The following is a 13,694-nucleotide window of genomic DNA, read 5'->3' as shown; positions in this document are numbered from 1 at the left end:
TGATGCTCACTTGATATGTAGGGCGTCTTTGAGAAATATGATCCTTAGAAAATTTTCATACGTGTGTTGTTTGATTCATAGGATAACAATCCATAGTTTTCATTCTTCTTTGGATTCATTTACACTAGAATCCATAAGAAATTTTTCATCCACTCTGACCTCTTGTTTTTGTAGGTTGTCGTACGTGGGTTGTTGCCCATATGTTTCCTTTAAAGTTGCCATGAAGTGGCCAATGAACTTGACACCATGTTAAACTGCAAGTTTATGTCCCCGACTAAAAACACTTGGTACTCACCTGATATGTAGGGCGCGATTTCTAAAGGGATTTTTTGGAGGAATATGATCCTTAGAAATTTCTTGTATGTGGGTTGTTTGATTCATAGCATAACAATCAATAGTTTTTATTCTTCTTGTAATTCATTTACACTAGAATCCATAAGAACAATTTCATCCACACCAACCTCTTGTCTAGAATATTACATTTTCCCCTTGTATAATCAAACATCCATGGAATCATGTAGTATTGGAGATGACATGGCATTCCATTCTTGATGTCAATTTGGAATGGATGGGTGCCCGTGAAGCGCAAGATATTTCTTTGGACGTCTCTCCAATGAAGAATTATCACTATCGATCTCCTTCTTCAACGGGGATGGGAAGATAACTACTTCTTCCCCTTGTTCTTACAGAGCCTAGAAACGAAAACATACATCCTTACTAAGCACCCATGATCAAAGGTTGTTTGTCACACTATTTTTTCTGTTGTGAGATTGCTATTTGTGGAGGCCAACATGTGCTACCCTTAGGGCAAGAGCTATGGGGCCAACTTTATGGTGATGCCCCATGCTTCCACATAAGTAAAGTTTTATGAAGCATCTATTTGGTATCACCATCTTTCCCACCGCATACAACACTAGGACCCACCATTTCAGCTTTTCCGCATCCGATCCTCTCTTCCTTGAGTGATCTTTTCCTACATGAGCTCATCTTTGTCTTCCTTTCACCCTTTACAATTAGCTATTGTTAGTGAGGAAGAAATTTTTCGGGATCCTATTTCACTATGCAAGCAACAAGTTGGGCTGAGGTGGAGCGTCTGAACTGACATGGTGTGTCGGGGAAGTAGTCCAACATGGAGCGTAGACCATGGCCTATTGTAGTTTTGTTGATTGGATGCATTCGTTACCTGAACATGTGTGATGCTCTCGATTCAATCGTACACTAATCATACACGCAAATGTGTATGATCAAGATCAAGGACTCACGGGAAGATATCATAACACAACTCTAGACACAAATTAAAACAATACAAGCTTTATATTACAAGCCAGGGGCCTCGAGGACTCGAATACATAAGCCCGAATACACAAGAGTCAGCGGAAGCAACAATATCTGAGTACAGACATGAGTTAAACAAGTTTGCCTTAAGAAGGCCAGCACAAAAACAACATCGATCGAAAAGGCAAGGCCTCCTGTCTGGGAACCTCCTAACTACTCCAAGTCGTTAGCGGTCGTCACATAGTAGTAGGCACCCTCGGGGTAGCAGTAGTCATCAGTGGTGTCGTCTGGCTCCTGGGATCCGTCATCTGGTCGCAACAATCGGGTATGGGGGAAAAGAGGTAGCAAAGCAACCGTGAGTACTCATCCAAAGTACTCGCAAGACTTACATCAGATCTAAACTAAGTATGCATCTGTATCAAAGGAAATGGGCTGTATCTGTGGACTAAACCGCAGAATGCCAGAAAGAAGGGGAAAGCCTAGCCTATCGAAGACTAGCATCTTCCAGCATCTTCAAGCATGTAGAAGAGTACAGATCAACATAATGTAAAGTAGTAGTAGTGTTATCAACCTCGGCCAGAGATCCTTTCTCGACTCCCTGCGAGAAAGCAATCCCAGAGTCATACTGTCCATTTCTCATATCCATTTCTCATCTCAAGTATCCAGTTCTAGTTGTATCGACCGGGATACAACTCCAAGTTTCTGTTACCATAGGACAGGCTATCGATAGATGTTTTCTTCCCTGCATGGGTGCACCAACTTACCCATCACGCTTGATTAACTCTGGCCGGACACACTTTCCTGGGTCATGCCCGGCCTCGGCCAAACAATACGCCGCAACCCGACCTAGGCTTAATAGAGAGGTCAGCACGCCGGACTAAACCTATGCCCTAGGGGTCATGGGCCATCGCCCCGGGAACTCCTGCACGTTGCGTGGGCGACCGGTGAGCAGACCTAGCTACCTCCTTCAAAAAGGCAGGTGCTTACGCAGTCCAACCCGGCGCGTGCCACTCAGTCGCTGACGTCTATTAAGCTTCGGCTGATGTATACGACGCAGAACGCCCATACTATGCCCACGTGATGGTTAGTGCTATCAGGCCAGAGGCCCCTCGGATCAAATATCCAAATCGTAGTGGATTAGTAACGCGCGGTAACAGGCAAAGACTCACGAAAGATGTGACCCCGTCGCCCCGTCTCGAGTACTTGCAGCAAAGGCTAAGAATGCCCGGCCACGCCTCGTAAGTATCTCGCGGGCACCTTCCAGGTCAACCCGACTCCACATCACTCGTTATTAAGCTCGCGCGGGTACCCCTCAGGGCCGACCCATCTTTGGTAACATGGTTTGGTATAAAGTCATAGTAACCATAGTAACTGTGTGCCTAACACCAAGGGGGAAAAACCGAAGAATCACCCCCGATGAATTCCAGTCGATGTTGTCATCAAGGTGAACGTAAGAGGATCCACCCTCGAGGTTCACTCTTGAGGGGTTGCACGACAGAGCCGTAACGGAAGTGGTTAAGGAGGAAATCACCCTCGATGACCTCGACCGTATAGCTACACTATAGAGGTCTCATCAGGAGTGATGTAAGAGGTTCGACCCTCGGCACTTGATGGTAACTCTGCAGAGTCGTACAACTAGGGGGGTGATGTGCGGTGTCGGGGCCTGGGCGTTGATCATGTTGATCGAGTCATCGAACATAAAGCGGGGCAACTGGGATAAGGTGGGGGTCACTGATGGATCTCTAACCAACCTATACTAAGCAATTTAGGATAAGCAGGTAAGGTAACAATAAGCAGGTAACAAAAACAGGCTATGCATCAGGGTAGGATCATACATAAAGCAGTAGCAGTTCTAATGCAAGCATGAGAGGGAAAGAAATGGGCGATATCGGAATGCTCAAGGGGGGGGTTGCTTGCCTGGTCGCTCAGACGAGAAGGAGGGGTCGTCGGTCATAGGGGCATCAGCATCGTCACGGGGTCTACCAAAGAGAAAGAGGGGGGGAGAAACAGTAAATACATAGCAAGCAAGTGCATAACAGGATAATAGGCAGAGCTAGACGTGTTCTAACACGGTGCTACACGATACCGGTGAAAGGGGAAGTCAACCGGGAATGTTTTCCCAGTTCCGGATCTGTGTCAGACATATGACCGGAGGGGGAATGTTCCATGTCAGATAGTTAGAGGCATCTGACAGGTAAACGGACCGCGTATTCAGATTCGTCTCATCGTTCTGAGCAACTTTCATGTACAAAACTTTTTCATCCGAATTACCGATTATTTTCTATGATTTTTCAAAGATTTAAACAATATTCTAAAATTGTTATTAAATAGAAATTAAATAGCTAAAATGCTGTGTGCACCCGGATCTGTGTACACAGGGGTGTACCAGAGGGTGACAAGCGGGTCCAGGGGGTCCCAGTTGACCAGTCTAATTACACAATATCAAACTAATAGTTTGATATCTGACTAAACTAATAGTTTTAATTAGTTAAATTAGGTTATTAGCCTAATTACACAATATCAAACTAATTAATTATTAATTATTTTATTTATTTTAATATAATTTTTTTTGTTTAGAACAGAGCAGCGGGGGGGGCATAGGCTAGTGGCCCAGGGGCCAAACGGGTCGGGCACAGCGGGCAAATGGGCGGGCGCGACCGCGCGAGGCCGGCTGGCCGAAGCTGTGCCCGGCAGCGGCAACGGCGGGAGCGGGGCTCCGGCGGGCGCGGGGACAGCGGGGAGCGGTGGCGGACGGGCGCCGGACCCGGGCAGCGAGGCCGCGTGTGCGCAAGCGGGGCGATGCGGTCGGGCGGAGGCGGGTGGCCGGCGGCAGCGATGGCGGGTAGCAGCAGCAACAGGCGCGAGCGGCGAGGCGAGCAGCCGGGCGGCGACCGCGACAGCGGGCGGGCGCACGGGGGGCCGTGGATGCGGGGAGCAGGAGCAGCGCGAGCGCATGGCTCGGGCGGCGAGCGCGGCAGCCGGCGAGGCGTCCAGGCACGCGCGAGCGCAGGCCAAGGGGGCGAGGACGACAGAGGTTGCAGCGGGCAGCAGCGGCATCGGGAAGCGCGGGACTGCAGGCCAGCGTGCACGCGGGGCGAGGGGAGCAGGGCGCGGGGACTACGGGCGGCTACGGCGACAGATCGACGACGGTTAGCGGCGGCGTTCAACGGATATGTGTCTATGAGGCACATGAACGAGCAAGAGAAGGGCAAGGAGGACGAGGAGCTCACAAAGAGTGCGAGGGCGAGGGCGAGGAGGCTGGAAGAGGTCGAACGGCGACGAATCGACGGCGAGGTGTCGCGGCCGTGCGCGGAGAGGATGTCTCGTTGGCGGCGATGCGGCACTACCCCGCTTGAGCTGCTGCTTGGAATCGACGAGGATGAGGTGGGCAAAGCTCCTCGACGTCTTCACGTGGCTCGGGAGGACCGGTGAGGAGGTGAGGGCGACAGACGACGTCGGGGCAGAGGGGATCTACCGCGGGAGAGTGAGGGGGGCGAGATGGGGAAAGTGGGCGCTAGGGTTTGACACGGAGAGAGAGGAGGGGCTTGGGGTGCTCTTATCCATCCCCTCAACCGTGGGATGAATGACAGCGGCGGCATCAGCGGCCATGGCGGGGTGGACGGCCGCCATGACCCCCTCCCGTGAACAGGAAGAAGGGAATGGCACCAGTGGTGGGTTGGGCCTTCCCAGCCACTTGGGCCAAAGCCTAGTAGATTAGGTTGTTTTCCTTCTATTAGTATTTATTTACCTTTGCTTTTCTCCTTTGCTTGCATTTTAAATTAGATAGCAAAACGTTTCTTTTGCCCATGATATTTGGCAATTAAAACAAAGGCAATATTATGGAGTGGCTCACAAAGTTTGGGGACATTTGGAAAACTTTAAACATTTTTAGAAAATGAAAAGCTCAAGAAATTTGATGTTGATCCACTGAATAAATTTTCAGGGGCACTGTGGGAATCCAAAAGAGGTTGGTTCCAACATGACCATGATCAAGTGAATTTATAGGATATTGTGAACATTTTAGATTTGACATCTGAAAACTTTTATTTTCGATTTTGTTTTAGATTTGAATTTGAATCGGTTTCGAACCAACATGAGTTTAACAACAGTAATCATGAAGACATGGCATCATTAGCAGGGAATTACTGTAGCTTAATTATCTGGACGTCACAACATGTTGATGCAACGCTTTGAGAAGTGGCCAAGTCACTTGCGATGCTTGTTTGCCAAAAAATTTGGTTGGAGCGGAATAAGAGGATCTTCAACCATAAAGAGCTCTCCACTAAAGCCATAACTGTCTGAACTAAAGATGAGGTGGCCCACTGGATACTTGCTGGAAGCCCCCCCCCCCTTGATCTCGATTGAGTTCATTCATTCCTAGGCTTGGGATGGTAAGCAAAACTTATGTCTCGTTCGAAACCACCAGTCCTGTCGTGGAATTGTCACGGCAGATGTCCTCTTGCAAGGACTTGATCGTGGAGCCATCGCAGCTAGGAAGCTTAAAGGGGTTAATCGGGACAAAGGACACGCGAGGTTTATACTAGTTCAGCCCCTTACGGTGAAGGAAGGCCTACGTCTAGTTGGGTTGGAATTGTTTGAGGTTTCGATGACCAGGGAGCGAGATACGCCATGCCCGGTTCTCGATCTCTTATTTCTTCTGTCCCTAAGCCGCCAGCGGGTCGTCCCCTTATATACACGGGTCGACGCCCTACGGCTTACAGAGTCCCGGCCGGCTCATAAACAGTGTCCGGCTCGGTGACTAGTTATTTCTACCTTACAATACAAGTCGCGCCCTCATGGCGGTTTATCACCATGGGCCCTAAATCGTCTATGGGCCTTTAGACCCTTTACTGAACCGCCATCTTCACATCTTGGTCTTGGGCTTCAGATGGGCTTCTCTTTGCATAACCCGGCCCCTCCTGGGCGGCTTACGTAAATAATTATATCCCCAACATTAGGCTCCAGATTGATTTGAACCGGTTCATGTCAATCTTTAAAAACCTTATAAACTAGCCCTTAGTCTTCTGTTTTGCGCGGAAATTCTAACCCGCCGTGACGTCATCATCCGGATTCGGGTCAAATCTCTGTGACGTCATCTTCAATAAAATTCATATTTTAATCCGTCATGTCCTCCAACGAATCTTTGCCTTTACTGACCATCCCGAGAATCGAGGTGTCGGGGCCGCTGGATAATGATGCTTTGGTCTCCTCGTTTCTTGCGCCGTCTTGGTCGGCCCCTCCTTATAAATAGATGCGACCTAGGCCTTCTCCATTTCCTTCTGTTGTCTTCCTCCTCACACTTCTTCCTTTGCTGCTCAAGCTCCGCCGCCGCCGTCGAACTCCTCGTCTTCACCGACTCAGGCCGCTGCATCACCCTGATTTCGACCAGAAAACGACGGCGACCCTCCGCAGCTCTTCCGCATCTATGAGTTCCTCTTTTCCCCTTTCTCAGATCTGTCTTGAAATCGTCTTGAGTTCGTCGGTGTTCATCACCGCCCGACGCAGACCTCCATTAATTTCACCTCAATGCCTTTGTTTAGATTATAGAAACAACATAAAACTGCTGCGGAAAATATTCGTGCTTATCCTGTATAAGAACAGATCTCATTTCCCTTGTTTTGGAAACCCTCCGTGAATATATGAACTTCTCTGTACTGTTTTTAGGTCTAGAAATATTTTCTTTCTCAGAACCTCGTTTGATCCAAAATAATGATTGCAACTTGTGAAACCTGTTTGTTCCACACTTAACCAAAAAACCGCATCTATTGACTCTGCTTCAGCCATAATAATTCATGTGACCGGTTTAAAATAATACCGGTTGTCAGCACCGCTTGCTTATGGCGACTTAAGAAAACCTTAATCATCTTTAGTACCTGCAGCTGCTAATCATTATCACATAGTTACCTGTATGTCATTAGGCCCCTTCTTAAGCCGCCATCTCAGATAACCCAATAATGCTTATTCTCCGGGTTATAATGAACCAGAAAATTTCCTTTATCTTGTTGTAGGCTTCAATTTATCCAATGGCACCCAAAGCTGTTAAGCCTCCGATTACCTGCAACTGGGTCCCATCCATTGTTACAGAGAGCAAACTGTCCGAGTTTGTAAAGTCTGGCCATCTGCCCAAGAAGGATGTCATGTCTTATCGCGCTCCTGACCCGTCTGAAGAGAAACCTCAACCCAAGGAAGGGGAGGTGATCATTTTCACCGATCACATGAGTCGGGGATTTGCTCCTCCCGGTTCAAAATTCTTTAGAGACGTTTTGCACTTCTTTGACTTAAGACCTCAAGACATCGGGCCCAATTCGGTGTCAAATATCTACAACTTTCAAGTTTTCTGTGAGGTCTACCTTGGAGAAGAACCCAGCCTACTTTTGTTCAGGGAGTTGTTCTATTTTGAACCGGCAGAATGAACGCGCCAACGGACCCAGTCTAGAACTTGGTGGCATCTCGATTCAGCGACGAAGAGACTTCCTTTTCCCTTATGCTGAACTGCCGAGTCATCCAAAGGACTAGAACCAGACGTGGTTCTACTGCCAGGACACTTCTCCGGCTGGTGAAAACCCGCTGCCCGGCTTCCGCGCATTGCGCCTTGAACCTACTCACCCGCTGCCGGATAAGTTGACAGCTACTGAACGTCTGCCACTCACCCCCAAAATCAAGAAGATAAAAGCTCTTTTAGGGAACGGCTTAGATGGCATTGACCTGGTCCGAGTCTGGGTTGCTTGGAGAATAATTCTGTTAAGCCGCCGCCCCGGCTTAATGTGTAATTATTCAGGCGAGAAAGATGACCCTCAGTGTCATAGCCCTGACGACTTACCAGATGACGTAGTGGAAGCTACAACTCAGTCCTTGTTGAAGGAGGGCACAGTGAATAGTGACGCCTTCGGCTTACTACCTTTTTGCCAGAAGAACCCGGCCCCTGCAGTAAGTTTCCAGCCGTCGGGTTATTATTATCTCCTTTTTATCATGTTAGGCCGTATTCTTACGCATAACCCGTTATAACCTTTTACAGGCAAATGATAACTTCTGGAAAACCCAATATGATCATGAGGCAGCCAAGAAAACCAGGGCGGCCAAGAGAGCCGAAAAGAAAACCACCAAGCCCACCACCTCAAGGAAGAGGAAGCCAAGCGCCTCTGAGCTGTTTCAGCTTGATGATACTGATGATAATGAGGAAGAGGTAACCTTTGAATTTCCCTTTCTCCTTTATCACTACCTTACTGATACTAACCTTCTTTCAGGAAGACACGGGCAACAGCCAACCCGTCGAGGAAGAGGTAATTATAATCTCCTCCGACTCCGAGCTTCAGCCGCGTCAGAAAATTCGAAGAGTAACCCAGAAAGTAAGATTTTCACATCCTTTGGCTTACCAAGATCCTGACTTTCTTTTGAAGCGACAGATTTATGAGAGCCGGAGGCAGACCCGGACCAGCAAAGACGCGGAACTCTCCTCCGGCTTACCTGATGTGACCAGGAAACGCCAGGCTGAGGTTACCTCCGATTCACACCTTCTTTTTCCTTTGGCGGGTTTCATTCGTTATCCTCTCAATTCTTCTGACTCCAATTATCAGGATATTTCACCTTCCTCCGGTGAGTCTATGCAGTCCAACATGCCAGCCTTCAAAACTGCTCCCGGGTAATATAAACTTGTTGTACCTTATGCCTTTATTTTACTCATACTTTTCGTATTTAACCTGTCTACTTTTTCCGTAGTGTGCAAGTAAAGCCCAGCAAAAGGGCAAAAAAGAATAAGCCGCCCCAAGAGCCGGTTGTGACTGAACCAGAGCTGGGCACAGCTGCTCCTGATGCCCCTGCTCACGGGCCGCCGCCTCAACCATCTCATGACGCTCCTATATCTTCCTCTGACCCGCCTACTGAGCAAATCTTCAATAAGTCTGGTAACCCGGAGGCTCCTAGCCCCGCCAAAGCAAGTGATCCGGAAGTTGAGATCCTCAAAACTCAGTTTGTTGAACCGGCACAACCATCTGTACTTGCCAAGTGTTCTAAAGAGGAGTTGGTAGAACGCCGAAAGGCCAAGCTGGACGTCACTGACTATACTCATTTGAGTATCGGAGAGATCGTCTCCGGCTATATCAATCAAGTACATAGCAGCCGTGACCTGGAAATTGACATGGTGAAGCAGATACAGCAGAAATCTGAGGTATGACTTATGCTAGCTTTCTTTAACCATACTTACTGTACCAGCCCCCAAGTCTATTGCTTATAAGTAAATATGCTATAGACTTTTGAAAATTGCCTAGCACTGCTTATCCGGCTTAGGAAAAAGACTTTTAACCTGGTAACACTTGCGATACACATTAGCCCCCAAGTGCTAAACATCTTTGCTTGCAAAGTGTTTGGGACTTTAATTTCCATGAACCGGAGTAGTAATTGAAAATTCTTCAGGATACATTAGCCCCCAAGTGCCAAATACCTTTGCTTGCAAAGTGCTTGGGACTTAACACTATTTACCGTAATCTTGAGTGTTATCTGGTGCAATGCAGGTCATGATAAGTCAATTTGAATCGGAAATTGTTGACCTGAAGAACCGTGTGGCAGCCCAGGAGACTGAAACTCAAAAGGATAACTCCAAATTTGAATTCAGCGTCTCTGAACAAGAGAAGCTGAAGCAAAATTTTGAATCGGAGAAGAAAATTTGGGCTGATGAAAAAGCCGCACTGGTGACCCGGGCCGAGACAGCAGAGGCATCGCTGGCGGAAGCAACGGCCGAACTGTCCGACTTAAAGCGCCAGATGTCTCGAATGGTCTCAGCAATCTTTGGTGAGTGACTTACTCAAATCTTAAACACTGCAAAACTCCTTGAATGACCATTTCGGTTGTTTCCTCTGACTCACCTTATGCTTAATAACGCAGGCCCCAGGAGCACAAATCTCAAGTAGAACATGGTGATCAAGCTGAAGGCGGTTTATACTCTGGTGGAACAGCTCTACACCGGGTCACAACATGCCCTGGCCGTTGTGTCTTTATCAAATGATGTTCCCTATCTCCTGCAAGATGTGCTGAAGCGGCTTGTTGTGCTACCTCAGCGGATCCAAGAGTTAAGACGAGCATCTGCAAGAGCCGGAGCTATAGCCGCATTGAGCCGGGCCAAGGCGTGGCTTCCAGAACTAGACCCTGCTGATATTGCTCTTGGGTATCCAAGTTTAAAGGAAGATGGCACCGTGTTTAATGATAAAGATTTCACCGCCTGTGTGAAAGATATACGTCCGGTGGCTACTCTTATTGGGAACGACACTGACCTCTCCAAGTGTCAGCCGGGTTATGACAAGGAGAATTGGAGAATCCCCACGCCGCATTATGACGACGTCAGCTTGATCCCTCCAACCCGTAAGCACACCTTTGCTCCTGAAGTCGACCCAGTCGGTTTAATACATGATGAAGCTGAGTTTGAGGCCTTGAGTGGCATTGACTGGGCCTCATCATCCTTCCAGGACAAAGCAGCCGGCGGAGAGGCGGAGAAGGATAACCCGGAGGCTTCAAATCAACCCCAAGAGTAGATTATCAGGCGCCACCTGCTTATGTAGTTGTAGAAAAACAATGCCGCATCATTCTGACTCGGAGAGTCTTGTAATAGAGTAAAAAATACCTTGAGTTTTGCTATGCCTTTGCGTATGCTTATGGCCTTTAGTACTTGCATAAGCTGCCGTCACCATATACTTTATATGAATCTGTTATGCCCTTTGCAGAAATACCTTGCATTGCCCTGTAGTGCTTACAGCTGTTTTTCCGGCTTATATAAACCAACCCCTGAGGGTAAACTTAACTCCTGGAAATTGGTACATACAAGTTCATCTGGTTCTTAACAACATGATGTAACTAATATTAATTCTGGAAGATTGTAATGTATTCCATTGTACCTTCAAGAGGGTCACAAGATATCTAATGTTGGCACTTGTAAAATATGATGAACAAAATTCAAGGGTTTCTGATTCGAATACGATCAGTGACCCGTTCCAAAGGGGTTGAGCTAAGATTCGGATACGATCTGTTAGCCCCCAGTGGCTGTGGCGATGCCGATCAAGTGGGTATCGATAACTATGTTCTCTTTGGTTCGAATACGACCTATGTTTGAACAGGAAGCCCCCAAGTGACCATAAGAGTTGTTTAATGACGCTGATTCGAATACGATCCACGTCAGACCCAAAAGGAGTTAAGCTATGATTCAGATATGATCAAGAAGCCCCCAAGTGGGTTTGGCAGTATGCCGATCAAGTGGGTATCGACAGCTATGTTCTCTTTGGTTCGAATACGACCTATGTTTTAACAGGAAGCCCCCAAGTGATCACGGCTAGATTCAGATATGATCATAAGCCGGACCAAAGGAAAGCCGGGTTCAGATATGATCCGCTTCTCCTTGGTCATCTCCACCACCTGACAAGGAAAACACATAAACCTTTTTGGGAGTGGAAAAAAGGACAGAGGTCCTGCTTTATTGCTTTATATAATATACATAGTATAAGTATATACACATTAGAGCCGACGGCTCAAGTATAATAAGGCCGAAGATGAGCGATATTCCACGGCTGACGGGTCTCCTCCTCCGACTTACGTGAGTCTTTGTGTTCCCGAACGTCGATAAGGTAGTATGATCCATTGTTCAGATTCTTGCTGACCACAAAGGGTCCTTCCCAAGGAGGGGATAGCTTGTGCATGTTAGATTGATCCTGGATGAATCGGAGCACTAAGTCGCCTTCCTGAAAGGTTCTGGACTTAACCCGGCGGCTGTGGTAGCGGCGCAGGTCTTGCTGGTAAATCGCCGAACGGGCTATTACCAAGTCTCGCTCTTCATCCAACAGGTCAAGTGCATCTTGCCGAGCTTTTTCATTGTCTTCCTCAACATAAGTCGCCACACGGGGTGAATCGTGACGGATGTCACTTGGCAGGACCGCCTCTGCTCCATACACCATAAAGAAAGGCGTGTAACCCATAGATCTATTAGGTGTAGTATTGATGCTCCAGAGTACAGAAGGTAACTCCTCCACCCAACAACCCGGCGTCCACTGTAAGGGGACCAAGAGCCGGGGCTTGATACCCTTCAAGATTTCTTGATTGGCTCGTTCTGCTTGACCATTTGATTGAGGGTGAGCTACAGCTGAAACGTCAAGCCGAATATGCTCTCGTTGACAGAACTCTTCCATAGCTCCTTTGGAAAGGTTAGTACCATTATCAGTTATGATGTTGTGTGGAAAACCAAAGCGAAAAATCACCTTTTTCATAAACTGGACTGCTGTGGCTGCATCACACTTACTCACTGGCTCCGCCTCCACCCACTTTGTGAACTTGTCAACCGCCACCAAGAGGTGAGTCTTTTTATCCTTAGATCTTTTGAAAGGCCCGACCATATCAAGCCCCCAGACTGTAAATGGCCAGGTAATTGGAATCATTCTCAATTCTTGAGCCGGCACATGGGCTCGTCGTGAGAATTTCTGACATCCGTCACATTTACTGACCAGGTCTTCTGCATCAGCATGAGCTGTCAGCCAATAAAACCCATGACGGAAAGCTTTGGCCACAAGAGATTTTGAGCCGGCGTGATGACCACAATCGCCTTAATGAATCTCACGAAGGATCTCCTGACCCTCTGCGGGTGACACGCAACGTTGAATCGCGCCAGTGACGCTGTAATGATGTAACTCGCCATTGACAATTGTCATGGACTTAGACCACCGGACGATCTGTCTTGCCAAGGTCTCGTCTTCAGGAAACTCTCCCCGGGTCATGTAAGCCAAATAAGGCACTGTCCAATCCGGGATAATGTGGATAGCCGCCACCAGCTGTGCCTCCGGATCTGGTATTGCCAGATCTTCTTCTGTAGGTAACTTAACAGAAGGATTATGCAAAACATCAAGAAAGGTGTTAGGCGGCACCGGCTTACGCTGAGACCCCAGCCGACTTAAGGCATCAGCCGCCTCATTCCTTCTTCGATCAATGTGTTCCACTACGTAACCCTTGAAATATCCAGCCACAGCATCCACTTCACGACGGTAAGCCGCCATGAGGGGATCTTTAGAGTCCCACTTGCCTGACACCTGTTGAGCCACAAGGTCTGAGTCTCCTAAGCATCTTACCCGGCTCAAGTTCATCTCTTTGGCCATCCGGAGACCATGGAGCAGGGCCTCGTACTCAGCTGCATTGTTATTGCAAGGAAACATAAGCCGGAGCACATAACAAAATTTGTCACCTCAAGGGGAAGTTAATACAACTCCAGCCCCCGAGCCTTCCAACTGTCTGGACCCATCAAAGTGAATAATCCAATAAGTGTTATCGGGCTTCTCCTCAGGTGCCTGTAGCTCTGTCCAGTCGTTGATGAAATCCACCAAAGCTTGAGACTTAATGGCAGTACACGGTACGTACTTCAGACCATGAGGCCCGAGCTCGATGGCCCATTTGGCGAC

The 13,694-nt window shown here is 48.0% G+C and overlaps 1 long non-coding RNA gene across 1 annotated transcript; it reads right to left on the bottom strand.

The window, feature by feature from the left end:
* Positions 1-1,283: 1,283 nt before the first annotated feature.
* On the bottom strand, positions 1,284-5,121 carry LOC147960122 (uncharacterized). The gene is made up of 3 exons (XR_015611854.1): positions 4,506-5,121; positions 3,193-3,254; positions 1,284-1,583 (listed from the first exon to the last, which is right to left on the bottom strand). It is a non-coding gene; the product is annotated as an uncharacterized LOC147960122 (long non-coding RNA).
* Positions 5,122-13,694: the final 8,573 nt, after the last annotated feature.

This window comes from Triticum urartu, chromosome 7A, assembly GCF_056163025.1.
Source record: "Triticum urartu cultivar PI428250 chromosome 7A, HENAU_Tu73, whole genome shotgun sequence".
NCBI classification, from domain to species: Eukaryota; Viridiplantae; Streptophyta; class Magnoliopsida; order Poales; family Poaceae; genus Triticum; species Triticum urartu.
Note: the sequence above shows the minus strand (reverse complement) of the source record. Positions and strands in the feature narration are given on the sequence as shown.